The sequence below is a fragment of the Dermacentor andersoni genome, chromosome 10 (genome assembly GCF_023375885.2).
Source record: "Dermacentor andersoni chromosome 10, qqDerAnde1_hic_scaffold, whole genome shotgun sequence".
Taxonomy (NCBI): Eukaryota; Metazoa; Arthropoda; class Arachnida; order Ixodida; family Ixodidae; genus Dermacentor; species Dermacentor andersoni.
The window spans coordinates 88,226,031-88,238,933 of record NC_092823.1 but is presented as its reverse complement, the minus strand read 5'-3'; positions in this window follow the sequence as shown (position 1 = coordinate 88,238,933).

The following is a 12,903-nucleotide window of genomic DNA, read 5'->3' as shown; positions in this document are numbered from 1 at the left end:
CAACACCTAAACTAATTACGAGTCCATTAAATCGGCTGTCTTTGGTTTTACTTTACGATAACCACACACTGAAAGTGACAATGCTTTATGTCCACCATGGCAGAAGCTGTGAATTTCAAGATTACTAAGAAGCGATCGCCATAAACCTAACAATACATGCTTGTGCACTAAAATACGGATAAGCCACAAGAAATGTATGCGTTCTTTTTCAACAATAATGGCGTGTATAAGTTTCTTTCTCCCCATGCAGCAGTCATGCTACTTTTGCTTACTCAGATATCATTGCACCCTCTTAGCGGCGCAGCGAACAGCGGACACTCGACTTTATGGTACTGCGTAGGACCACGTGTCATGGAAGTGGCAGGACATTGCCCGCGAGAAATTTTTACTCTTTATCTTCGTATGTCATAAAATCATTGATCGCTTATGATGTCAGGCGTAATCATAGGGTGCAGTTACGTATGAAACTACTTTTTCATTTTTAGCTTCTTTGTGTTCTACTATTGGGTGCTCACGTTGAGAAATCAGGAAATAAAATCTAGTAGAATGCCACGCTTGAGTTTCTGCCAGCTATGGACTGTTTTTGTTTCTTTCAGACTGTGCTAAGCTTCATGCCTTGTGTGCCAGTGAATCGCTCTGAGCCAGCTCCGTGATATCTATTCGAAGCTGCCGTGTGAGCACTGGCCATTGTGCTGGCGCCAGCGAATTGAACTTGATGTGCTACTGCAGGGTCTGACGGCTGGCTGTGCGAGAACAGCCAGCCATGATACAACACATATGTATTTTGCGCGCGACGACACTGCAGCTTTCTTTAACAGAAAACGCCCTGGAAGACTTGCTCATGTTATGGAAGGGTGGTTATTTAGAAATGGAGATGTTCGCCCACTATGTGGTGAACAGTCCCTTTTATTGATGGCGCAAGCATTTACCTTTTATGTGGCGCCTCATGAGCTTGCTACGTGATGTGGATGAAGTCATCAATATGTACGTTAACAGAACGCAGCTACCAACACTTTTAGAACTTGCCATGTTTATGCCTAGCATAATACTTAATCTGACACATATGCGGCATATCTAATAATCTCGTACAATTGTATGACATCACATATTAAGAAAACATGCTCTCATATGATATCAGATTTTGGCATATGTCTCATTTATGATTTTTTATACGAAATCCTTGCGTGTTTTTCTTACAGTTTGTAGGTATTGTTTGCACGATGTGCAACACCTGCATCCCTCTGGCTGAAGTTCGAAACCAGCAACCAGCAGGTACCACTGCTTGTATTTCCTACATGGTCTGGTCAGATGACACTTCTAACTACGTAAGGAAGCGTGTAAAGCTGTTGTTCAGCATCGGGGCACACACCAGTGTGCATACCTGCTACCAAGTGAGCATGCGAATCCACAGCTAGATAACTGTGACATGTCAAATACGTAGTTATTCTACTTTCTTTTTCAAGGATGTTTGTTCATGGGTATTCGCATTCTGTCAAACTTCTATGGCATGGCTTTCAGAGGTTTTCTCAATGGATTCCCTGACAGCGCTTTATGTGCGAGGCTGTACGCCATTCGTTGTCTATGATACCTATATGCGAGGGCACCCATTCGAATCGTATGGAGAAGCCATTGCTATGGCGATTGTGCAGCGAGCGTAACGAGCTAAGAGATAAGGCATCAGTAGGAAACCCGTGCTCTAAACTTTGAAGGGCGGATTTCGAATCTGTTAGAATGACAACAGGTTGAGGCGTACAAAACCGTAGCTTCTTTAGAGCTGCCTCAATGGGAACGCTTTCGGCCGTCGTGGAGGACACGACTGCAGTGAAGCGAACCGACCAATCAAGAGGACAAGATACTCTTCAGAAAAGCGGTGTTGTCCCACTTCAGTTTTTTGCGGGACTCACCTCACAAGCCATGTGTGACCAAGGCTCTCAAAAGAAACCAGGCCACTTTACTGCTCCACATTCGCACGGGCTTTGCTCCTGCCCCGGCGTGGTTGTAAAAGACTGGCCTGGTGTTGTCCCCATTATGTTCAACGTGTGGTGTATGCGGTGACATAGAACGTTACCTTATGTGCTGTGCTCTGCATAACGCGGAAAGGAGGGTGTTATTCGGGTCCCTCAAGAAGACAGGAATTCCTCACAGTTCTCTTCAGGACATTGTTTCCCGCGCGGGAACCACTTGCGTAGGAAGGAGGTTTCTCGCCTTCTTTTAAATTACCATCAGGACATGGATTTGGCCTCCACATGGTGACTTTAGGAATGACTATGTGTAGTTGTGAGGCCTGTGTCTGATTCATGTGATTTATGAATTTTAAGTGTCGCTACGGTGGAGCAATTGCCGGCAGCAACTGCAAGGCTAATCCCACCAGTAGCCTACAACCACTCAACTCAACAACTCAACTGCTTTCAGAGCTGGGAAAGTTGAAATTCATTGCTCTCCCTTTCTAGCGTATAAAGAAGCGTAGCTCGATGACTTCATACTTCTCGAAACTCCCAAGTATCCTCTGTCTGCGCGCACACGCACACACACAGACACTCGCACGGGCACTGCAAATTTAAAGCGCCAAAGCTAAAGGCCCTACCTGTTCCTTTCGAGCAAACAGGTTTATAATTAACCGGGAGACATATGTGTACTGTGCCGCCCCCGGCCATGTTTGCGAACTTGCCACGAAATGCACGAACAACTAAGACCAACAATACCGACCGAAATGCATGTGCCCATGAAATAAAGTATATCGGTGGCCATCGGCTTCGCACTTTCAAACACAACATTGTAAATGCGGACGGATGAAATGTTATATGCTTTCTGTGAATGTATGTCTGCTAGCAGCGAGATATTTTTCACTAATACATAATTCCTTCGTTCTCTTCAGCTATGCTTCGCTAAGGTAAACCGAGAGTATTCTCTCGATCTACAAGTCTTCAACGACATCATTGCCATTGGACTGAAGACATTCCTGTCACTTTCACGGGCATAAGATAAGAAAATTAACATAGAAACATTTTCTATTGGAAAAATTGAATTGTGGTCTTCTTTCCCCGAAATAAATATGCAAAACAGTTTATCAACCCTACACATATAAAAACCCGTGTCGGGTAATTATTTGTGAATTTATTAAATTTAACTAAGCATAACATCAGGTGTTGGTGAGTGTGACATTTATTCAACTGTCCATACAATTGGACAAGTTTTCCGAACGTGCTATATTTAAAATTTAAAAAACCACAAAATATGCAGAAATTGTAACTGGGTTTGAATGAAATGCATTTCCGTTGCAGGAGAAAGATGCGTTGAAAGATACGCAAAAAATATATGGCGAAATTTGATCGCTGATGATTAGGGATGTCCGCTCAGACCCTGATCTTCATGCACTTTCCCTGAGCAATCTCAGGCTGCATACTTGATCTGAAAGTTAGAGTTAGGTGCTTAGTCTCAGTATCTTTTACATCAGGCCACATAATAATTCTCACGTTCTGATCACCTCAGCCCTTCAGTAGTTCAGCTTCAGTCAGCCCCCTCAGGACAGCATCGGCAACAACGCCACGGGTAGTGTTTATATTAAGCTGTTGGGTAACTGTCACTGCGAGATTCCCAAATGATACTAGATCAGACGGTTGTTCGTGTTCCCTAATATCGCGTAGTTCCAAACGTTGATCATTGTTCTTAGAATGTTTAACGATAAGACACTAAAGTAACCTCACTGGAATACCCTCAATTTAGTGAGACCTGCGCTTATGTGACAACCCCAGCGTTTGTCCAAAGTGCCCTGCCGCTCTGTCTACGGCGGAGGACATTCATAGTGTTTTGTGGCTGTGCCGTTGATTCCTGGATAACAAATAGAATGTACTCAACGTGTCTAAATGAGAACCCAGTGTTTCAGTGGACTGCGCTGGTTAGATAACTCACAACAAATTGGCGAACCCATTGCTGCAGTGCGTCCGTCACACCATTCTACCTGCGTTTATTTTATACTCATTTTGTTGAATTTCTCATATGATACATAGAACTTGGGGTAGCAAGAACGAACGAAAAAGAATAGTATAGCCTGTCATGTGCTTCATATTTTAGGATACTATGCTCGAATGTTTTCTAACACAGCGGCACGCAGCTTTGCTACGCAGCATCCGTAGTGAGAAAACAGAGTGGAAACATGCCACCCATTACGGCAATATATTAAATAAAGTTGATCGAAACACTTACCCACGTGGTAAACCTATTGTAGCAGCGCGGCAAATAGCGCCGCCTAAAAAAGAATGGCGCCATGTGCACGTGTACACGCTGGGGCGCCCGTACCGAGCCGTCGCAATCACGTGGCGCTCCCCGTGCTAATAGGCGCCATGGCTGGCCGGCTGCAATGAATTAGGGACGCGGCGGTTCCATATCCTCATCCGCCTTCCCATAATTGGTGTCTGTTGTTACGTTTCGCCTACGACGCGCGGTATATCCGGCGCGGATGCAACGGACGCCGGGGCTTCGTTCAAAGCGGTGGACATTTTGGCCCGTTCAGCGCTGCCACAACGCCTCCCCGCAAAGTGCGTCCAGTCATGTTTCAATGCCACGTGTCTTCGTGTGCGCGTGTGTGTGTGTGTGCATGTTGGTGCCCACGCTTGTCAAAGCGCGGCAGCCGGGGAGAGGAGCTCCCCCAACTGTGAAGCGAGGAGGTCTGACCGCCGCCGGCCCGGCGGATGCGTCACCTTCTAGTCTCAACGTGCCCGAGCACCGCCGTCACGTGGCCTCATCCCAAGCCGTTCCTTCTTGCCCTGGACTCCGAGAGTATAAAAGCAGCTGCCCCCGCACGCCGAGAGAGCCTCCGATTTCTTACGTCGAGTAACGTGCTCTCTCATCTCTCCACTTCGGTCGACCTGACCGGCCGCTATTTTGCGATGCTAGAATAAACAAGTTGTTCTGTTAGCAGTCGACTCATGCTTTGCCAGGACCTTCGGATGCTTCTAGTTGTGCCCCAGGCCGCCAGGCCAACGCTACCCTTGGGGCTTGCGACCCAGATGCAACAACCGGTGCCAGCGGTGTGATTGCAACAACTGTCTGCCAGCGGTGAGATCGCGACAACGGAGGCCAGCAGCGAAGATATGCGGTTGACTGTATGCTGAGCAGCACAACGACCATCCTGGAGCAGTGCAACGAGCCCTGTGTGATGACTGGTTGCCTGCAGCGGAACGACTGCGCTGAATTCTTGGCTGCGACGTTTGGTGAGTGCGGGAGTTTCTTCTTCTGAGTTTTGCCAGGCTTTTGTTAGTGTCACAAACAGAGCTGGTAATTTTGGTTGTCGTTGCTGCCGGGTAAGTTTGCGGCAAGACAATAGTAGGCAGTAGAGAAAGCAGCATTCAGAGCAGCCATGGATTTGAAGTCGTTGCGCAAACCGAAATTGCTGGAGCTTGCAAGAGAGTTGGGTCTGGATGTCTCAGACAAACTCAGAAACCAGAACTGCTAAGGGCTATTCTTCAGTTAGAAGCTGAGGATGACGAGCTGTCGGAATGGCTTGAGACCATTGAGGAGAGGGCAAAAAGACAGGAGCGCGAACTTAAAGAGCAAAAAGAAAGACAGGAGCGTGAACTTAAAGAGCAAAAAGAGAAACAGGAGCGCGAACCTAAAGAGCAAAAAGAGAAACAGGAGCGCGAACTTAAAGAACAGAAAGAGAAAGATGAGCGCGAACGAAAAGAACAAAAAGAGAAAGAAAAAGAAGAGCGCGACCGTCAACACGCTTTGGAAATGAAGCGTCTTGAGATAGAGATGGAACGCGCTCGTGATGGAAGTCAGGCACACGGTGCAGGAGAACGAGTATCGTTCAAAATGACTGACCTGATGCGGCCGTTTAAGCTTGGAGAGGACATTGGTTTGTTCCTGGTTAACTTTGAGCGAACGTGCGAGAGGCAGGGGTTCTCTCGGGAAACGTGGCCACAGCGCTTGCTCACTTTTTTACCCGGCGAGGCGGCCGACGTAGTAGCTCGCTTGAATAGCGAGGAGGCAGAGGATTTCGACAAAGTGAAATCGAGTCTGCTAAAAAAGTACAGGCTATCAGCGGAGGCGTTCCGTCAGAAGTTTCGGGAAAATGAGAAAGGCAGAAGTGAGTCATATACAGAGTTTGCCTACAGGCTAATCTCAAACATGCAGGAGTGGCTCAAAGAAGAGAAAGCGTTTGGTGACCACGAGAAAATTCTGCAGTGTTTCGGGCTGGAACAGTTTTACAGTCGGTTACCCGAGAACGTGCGGTACTGGGTCTTGGATAGGCCAGACGTTCGTACGGTGGCTAAAGCCGCTGAGCTAGCCGAGGAGGTTGTGACGCGTCGGGCTCGCGGAGCTAAGGACGGTCAAATGGGTGAATTTGGCTCCAAGTTTGAGAGGCCGAAGTTCACACCCATGAGAGCAAAGGGGAACACACGTAGTGCGGATGCGAGTGAAAGCAGTCCGACCGAACCTAAGGAGACGGCGGCAGCCGAAGCCGAACGCAGAAAGCGGTTCGAGACGAGGCAAGCGCGCGTGTGTTATACGTGCCAGAAGCCGGGTCACTTTTCGGCGCAGTGTCCGGAAACAAAAACAAAAGTCGCGTTTTTGTCATTATGCAGCACTGACGAGAACATGAAGCTTCTCGAGCCTTATATGCGAGACCTCCTCGTGAACGGGAAAGACTGCCGAGTGCTTCGCGATTCCGCAGCTACGATGGATGTAGTTCACCCCTCTTACGTAGAACCCGATATGTTCACGGGCGAGTGCGCATGGATCAAGCAAGCCGTGGAAGCTCATAGCGTGTTTCTGCCCATAGCAAAAGTGCTTATTGAAGGACCTTTCGGAGCACTTGAGACGGAGGCCGCAGTGTCATCTATGCTGCCCCCCCCCCCCCCCCCCAGTACCCGTACCTATTTTCGAACAGGTCCGATCACCTCCTGCGCGAGAAGGGGCTTTTGTTTGGTGAGCCTAGCGTTCAGGCCTTAACCAGATCGAAGGTTCGGGAGCTAGCTGCAAAGGCGGTAGTTGCGGGGCCGACGTCGAACAATGAGAAAGGGTCGGGGGCGCAGCAAGCTGACATTCAGAGCACGTCCGAACTGAATAAAATTGAGCCCGTAGCGTTGAAGGCACCAGATACTGGAGACGACATGCCCGACAAGAGAAAGTTAGAAGAGCTATCTGCAGATTTGCTCATCGCGCCTACGTCAGACGGACTTAATAGGTTGCTAAAAGTCAGCCGGTCGGCTTTGATAGCCGAGCAAAAAAAGGATGGCAGCCTAGAAAACATACGCTGCAATGTCAAGGAAGGTATCGCCAAGAAAAATGCTCGTTTTGTGGAAAGAGGTGGGGTCCTGTACCGGAAGTATCTAGACTGCAGGGGAGTGGAGTTCGATCAGCTGATCGTGCCTTAGCGCTACCGTCAGCATCTGTTGCGCTTGTCGCATGGGGGTTCGGGGTCCGGACACCTAGGAGTTAAGAAAAGTAAGGACCGTCTCTTGCAAGAGTACTATTGGCCAGGGTGTTTTCGGGACGCAGACCACTTTGTGAGGACATGTGACACCTGTCAGCGGGTGGGCAAACCAGGGGAAAAATCGAGGGCGCCGTTGAAGTTGCTACCTATCATTACGGAGCCTTTTAGACGGCTCGTTATTGATAAAGTGGGACCTCTGCCAGGTAACAACCACGGGGTACAGACACATTTTGACTGTGATCTGCCCAGCGACAAAGTTCCCTGAAGCAGTGCCGCTTAAAGAACTCAGCTCAGTTGAGATATTCAATGCACTACTGTCCATATTTGCGCGAGTTGGTTTTCCTGTGGAAATCCAGTCAGATCAGGGCACAGTATTTACTAGCGCTTTGACGACAGCCTTTCTCGAAAGGTGCGGGGTAAAGCTGTTACACAGCTTAGTCTACCACCCACAGTCGAATTCCGTTGAGAAGCTCCACTCCGTCATGAAGCGCGTGTTGAGAGCATTGTGTTTTGAACAACAAACTGACTGGGAGCTGTGTCTGCCTGGGGTGATGTTTGCATTAAGGACCGCGCCACATGCGGCTGCGGGGTTTTCGCCAGCTGAGCTGGTGTACGGTCACTCGCTGCGGTCTCCGCTTCGCATGCTTCGAGAATCGTGGGAAGGCAGGGGCGACGACCCAGTCGTGGTGGAGTGCGTGCTTAGCCTCCTGGAACGCTTAAGAAGGGCACAGGAGTTGTCAGGTGAAGCAATGGCAAAGGCCCAGCAGAGGGCCAAGGTTTATTATGATCGGACAGCCAGGGCCCGTCGTTTTGAGGTGGGCGATGAGGTAATGATATTGCGCACATCGCTAAAAAACAAACTCAACGTGCAGTGGGAGGGCCCAGCACGAATTGTTCAAAAACTGTCGGACGTCAACTACGTGGTGAGTCTGCCAGGAAAACGGAAAGCACAGCAAGTTTACCACTGTAATCTGCTCAAACCCTATAAGCAACGGGAAGCAGTGGTGTGTATGATGGTAAACGCTCCCGAAGAGCTTCCGGTCGAGCTTCCGGGACTAGGCTCAGTGACGAACAGGGAAGACACCGATCAAGTCATTAGTGACTTAATCAGTAATGCACCGCTGTCGCCTGAGCAGAAAACCGAACTACACCAGCTCTTACAAGAGTTTCAAGGTCAGTTCTCTGAGAGGCCTGGTAGGACTTCTGTCCTTACTCATGATATAGAACTTACCTCCCCAGAGCCAGTACGATCCAAGGCGTACCGCGTGTCACCCCGCCAGCACGATATTATGGAGGCGGAGGTAAAGAAAATGCTACAGCTCGGTGTTATTGAGGCGGGTGATAGTGATTATACCTCCCCTTTGATTTTAGTTGAGGTACAGGTCAAGGAACCTCGTCCTTGCGTCGACTACCGCAGGCTTAATTCCATCACTAAGGATCAAATTTATCCGATCCCTAACATCGAGGAGCGCCTTGAGAAAGTTAGTAGCGCTCAGTTTATTTCCACCCTAGATCTTGTCAGGGGTTACTGGCAGGTTCCACTTACAGAAGAGGCTAGTAGGTATGCAGCGTTCATTTCACCATTGCGAACATTCCGTCTTAAAGTGTTGAGTTTTGGTTTGAAGAACGCGCCATACTGTTTTTCAAGCCTCATGGATAAAGTCTTGCGAGGACAGCAAGAATTCGCTTTACCGTATTTAGACGACGTAGCGATATTCTCCGCATACTGGTCTGAGCACATGGCACACTTGCGGGCAGTGCTAACCCGCCTGTGCGAAGCGGGCTTGACAGTCAAGGCTCCCAAGTGCCATTTAGCACAGGCCGAGGTTGTCTACCTCGGTCACGTGATTGGTCGGGGTCGTCGCCGCCCCTCTGAAATAAAGGTGGTCGCTGTGCGAGACTTCCCGCAACCGCGCACGAAGACCGATATTCGGTCGTTCTTAGGTGTCGCCGGCTACTATCAGTGGTACATCCCCAGGTACTCTGACATCGTGGCTCCCCTGACGGATGCTCTAAGAAAAACAGAGCCCCAAACAGTCGTCTGGGACGAGACAAAGGAAAGATCTTTTAGCGCCCTAATGAGCGCCCTAACAAGCCAGCCTGTGCTACGATCGCCAGACTACACAAAAGGGTTCGTTGTTCAGTCCGATGACATAGTGAGCGAGGCATGGGCGTTGTACTGTGCCAACGGGAAAATGGAGAAGTGGAACACCCCGTCCTGTATGCTAGTCGTAAGCTGACCAGTCGTGAGCAGGCGTACAGCGCCACCGAGAAAGAGTGTGCGTGTCTCGTGTGGGCCGTTCAGAAATTGTCATGCTACCTAGCCGGCTCGAGGTTTATCATTGAGACGGATCACTGCCCTCTCCAATGGCTGCAGACCATCTCTCCCAAAAATGGCCGCCTCCTGCTGGAGCCTCGCTTTGCAACAATATTCATTTGAGGTGCGTTACAAAAAGGGGAGTCTCAACGGTAACGCCGATGGCTTAAGTCGAAGCCCCTAACGTAGGAATCAGCCTCAGAGTTGTTTGTTACTGGTGTTTTTCTTCCTGAGGCAGTATCTTTAACATATTGCTTTTGTTTAGTGTTTCAAAGTGATGACGTGCTTTCTAGTGCAATTTTCCAATTTGTGGACGAGTTCGGAGTGCTGCTAGGCTACTGTAAGGAATTAGGCAGTAGTATAAAAGGGGAAAGAGCCTGGCAGGGCTTAGTGAGGGTTGTGTCGTGCTTGCTGACTGAGCGGTTAAGTTTCGGCGTAGTTCTAACGCTTGCTGGGAACGAGAAACAAAAATAGCAACTCTCCCGAAGTCAGTTTGCAGTGTCCTGTGTGAACCTGAACGTCAGAACGAGGCCTTCTCTGTGCGCTGCGCTCAAGAAACGCCGAGGGACGACCGACTCCGGACAGCGGATGCAGTCCCCTGTCCATTGGGACCTCCTTCTCCCGGCTGGGCGGCCTGTTACGTTTCGCCTACGACGCGCGGTATAGCCGGCGCGGATGCAACGGACGCCGGGGCTTCGTTCAAAGCGGCGGACATTTTGGCCCGTTCAGCGCTGCCGCAACGCCTCCCCGCCAACCACGTCCAGGCATGTTTCAATGCCACGTGTCTTCGTGTGCGTGTGTGTGTGTGTGTGCATGTTGGTGCCCACGCTTGTCAAAGCGCGGCAGCCGGGGAGAGGAGCTCCCCCAACTGTGAAGCGAGGAGGTCTGACCGGCGCCGGCCCGGCGGATGCGTCACCTTCTAGTCTCAACGTGCCCGAGCACCGCCGTCACGTGGCCTCATCCCAAGCCGTTCCTCCTTGCCCTCGACTCCGAGAGTATAAAAGCAGCTGCCCCCGGACGCCGAGAGGCTCCGATTTCTTACGTCGAATAACGTGCTCTCCCGTCTCTCCACTTCGGTCGACCTGAACGGCCGGTCTTTTGCGATGCTGGAATAAACAAGTTGTTCTGTTAGCAGTCGACTCATGCTTTGCCAGGACCTTCAATTGCTTCCAGTTGTGCCCCAGGCCGCCAGGTTAACGCTACCCTTGGGGCTTGCGACCCAGATGCAACAACAGGTGCCAGCGGTGGGATTCCAACACTGTGGACATCTGAGCCCGCCACGCGAGCGTCAACACAGAGACGCAGTCACAGCAAGCGTGACGGCAGCATTCATGTGCAGGCAGACGGCTCACTCCTCTGTGGCCTCCAGGAGATTTATGTGCTGAATAAAGCAATCTATTTTTCAGTTGGACAGCCACTCAATAAACGAGAGTGGTTCATTACTACGCTACCACCGCACACAGCGGTAGCTTTCAGAGGGCCTGATCGTGCAACTGCGACAACTACCTCCTGGGTATAACATCCAAAGTACAGATAGCGCTCCGTCATCTGGTACTACGCTTCCTCCAGCTCACGATATTGTCCTCCCGATACACCGGCACTTAAAGCTGTGCCAGAAAACAGTCGCCTGATTCGGCTTATTCGTGGCGCCCACCTTCAGCACCCATCGGTGCTCCTAGTTCTCCACGTCTTGTTTGAATCTGACGAAGTAGAAGACCGAAAAATAAAGCGCTTTCCTCTGGAATAATGGGGGCGCACTCCATCACACGCTGCGGCGCCTTTACAATTAATAGGCAGCACAGTGGGGCATGGCACTTCAAGAGTCGCCCGACGCTGGTCCGCAGGCGCGAGTAAGAGCCGTTGCGGGAAAGAAAATCTGAGGAGTTTTGCGCCTTCAATATCTAACTTTGCCTAGGTACTACGGACTAGAAGTTTCTTTGGCCATTTTGTGTGCGTTTGCCTCTAGGCGTGCCTGCATTGCGGAGTGAGGTCGCGCTCTGGTGGTGCTCATGCACGAGTCTGTTTTTGCTCCGACACTGGATGCTGGCGCGCTGAACCAGGGGCAGTGGGCATTGGCGCTATGTTTGGTGATATCTGTGTGTAAAGGAACGCTGTACGTACGCGAATCTAATGGCATGCAAAACAGACTCTTGCGCCTGCGGCGCTAATACTGATTAATTTATGGCGAAATATATCTATCTCGCCCCTTACAGCGCACTTCCTAGTGAATGACATCACTGATTTTTCCTGGGGACCAGCAGGGGCCGAGTTTGAGACTGGACCTGCTCTCCTGGAGCAGTATCTTCGCTCGTGCGAAGGGAAATATACGTCGGACGTACCTGATTTCCTTCGGATCACTCGCTCCCGGCTCCCACGCTCCATTTTTTGTGCACATTCCTGCAGACGCACATTCATTGAACTGCGCTTTTTTTAATGTCACGGAGAAAAGTGTACTAGAAGCATGACCCACCTCGCGCCTCACTGATACAGTAGAAGCTCCGCAGGCGCGGGAGTCTGTTCGACGTACCCTTGAATTCTTTGGAATATCGTTTTGCGCTGGTAACACCAAGCTTAGATTCGCGTATGTCCGGCGTAACTTTACTAACAGCAATCTCTAAATGGGGCTTCAGGGCCCAGTGCTTCACCTGGTTAACGGTGCCGGCAGCCAGCGTAGAAGCGTAAGCAAACTCGACCTGACAGCTCAACGCACCCACGCCTAGGGACTTGCGCATAGAAAAAGAACAAAGAAACTCCTGCGTAGCTGCTTGCAAAAGTGAGATATCCAAGGAACAAGAGCCTCCAGATTACTCGCTCTTACTCGCGCCTGCGCGTGTAAGATATGTCACGCCTCGCTGTTCTGCCTACTAATTGTAAAGTCGCCACCCTGCACTGTTTCTCCGCAAATCCCGGATCTTTAACGACTGGTCATTTTACAATTTTATTAAAAATGATGTTCGTGTACTGATGTTAAACACCCGAGCTTTCCGTAGCAAGACCTTTTGTAAAGACGCCTATGTTCCGACAGTGGTATTGTGCACAAGAGCCCTGGGGACGTAGTAGTGCTGCTTGGAAATAATTAATAATGGATTGCTTTAGGTTATACGTCATTATACACAACGCACACCTGACGTTAGTCATTGCCATAATATAT